At 51.6% G+C, this 1,562-nt stretch overlaps 1 pseudogene; it reads right to left on the bottom strand.

Annotated features, from left to right (window-relative positions):
- Positions 1-680: 680 nt before the first annotated feature.
- On the bottom strand, positions 681-798 carry LOC112485992 (annotated as a pseudogene).
- Between the last annotated feature and the right edge of the window lie 764 nt (positions 799-1,562).

Genomic DNA, 1,562 nt, shown 5'->3' with positions numbered 1-1,562 from the left:
TGTCCTGGCCCAGTGATGATGACAGAGCCAGGAAAAACCTCAGTAAGTGACCTGGGAGGATGATCCTTAACTGGTCACTTGTCCCCGGCCACCCTGCACCCAAGCCTGGCTCCATTGCAACTCTATGGGAGTCAAGCTGCTGAAATGACTATCCATCCTGGGGACTTATGGGCTCTGCCAGGTTTATAATGACTTGATTTTAACTACCCTGGCTATTGAGTCTGCAGGCAATTTTAACTACTCTGGCTATTGAGTCTGCAGGGCTCTGGGGCTGGAAGAGCGCTTGCTGCCCAGAGCCCAGCCAGGTGAGGTGGGCTGAGACAGAAAGATAGAGACAAACCAGGGTTCTGATCAAGGAGAGCAGCTAGGTGAGAGCATCAGACACATGCCATGTGACACCGTAACATCATCTATGACAGTGCCAGCCCATTTTGTTCTCTCGATTCCATTCAGTGCCACTTTGCCTGCAGGTAGGCAGAATCAGCCATCACCTGGGAGGGCGTTAGAAATGCAGATTCTTTACCCAGTTCAGACCTGCTGGATTTGAATTTCTGGGGGTGGGGCACAGCAGTCCATTTTAATAAGGCTCTCCACTCCCCAGGGATGCACACTAAAGTTTGACAACCATTGTTCGCTATTATCTCCTTTTTGCCAAACCCCCACTGCCCCCCACATCACCCATCCTACAGCACCTGGTCTTCCTACGTGGTCTCCCATTCAAGTACTAATCAGGACCCACCCTGCTTAGCTTCTGAGATCAGACGAGATCTCGCATGTTCAGGGTGGCATGGCATAGACCACTATTGTCTCCTTTATCCCCATTTTCCAAAAGGAGAAACTCAGACTTAAACAGGCTAAAATTTGTGCCCAAGGTTTTAAAGGAAATAACAGAAACAACACTCCAATTTGGATGTAACTGACTCTTTCCTCTCCCAGTGGTAATAGGAAGTTTCTTGGTCTAAAGATAGACAAGTGGCAACTGGTGAACTCTACTGTAGAGCCCCTCATGAAGATTCCCATGCTGTGAACTTGGGGAGTGGGAGGTGGAAGCAGGTGGAGGACATGCCCAGGAAAGGAAGGTCTAGAGCATGGAGGAGCAGAGCCTGCCAAGTAGTCAGTGGAGTCTCCAAAGCCCTTGGCATGACTTCTGGTGCAAGTGCTTTACTGTCCTGCCATTGAGCTCTGAGCCCTGAGCTTCGTGGCCACGCTTCCTGGAAGCAGAGCCACCTCTGCACCGGCAAGGTGGGCAGTGTCCAGTGCAGACTAGCGGAAAGCTTGGGGTCTCAACAAGACCTTGACGATTTCCTTGATTTTATGAAATTAAGTAACAGGGAGAGAAAGAGACAGACATACTGAGAGCCACAGAGACTAAGGACACGAGAGGGACGCGCAAAAGAGGACAAGGTGGTGCACGCCGCTGTCCTCACTACGCTCCCCACGTGGTCCAGCCAGCGGCAAACTGGGAACAGCTGCGGAGGTTTTGGGTTTCCGCCAGGCCTCCCCTGGCCTCTGGCTCTGGCCAACCCAAGTGGTTCGCCTTAATCCCCCTCTCTCAGGAAACT

Source organism: Pteropus alecto, unplaced genomic scaffold, assembly GCF_000325575.1.
Source record: "Pteropus alecto unplaced genomic scaffold, ASM32557v1 scaffold25, whole genome shotgun sequence".
Lineage (NCBI taxonomy): Eukaryota > Metazoa > Chordata > Mammalia > Chiroptera > Pteropodidae > Pteropus > Pteropus alecto.
This window is presented reverse-complemented; position numbering and strand designations above follow the sequence as displayed.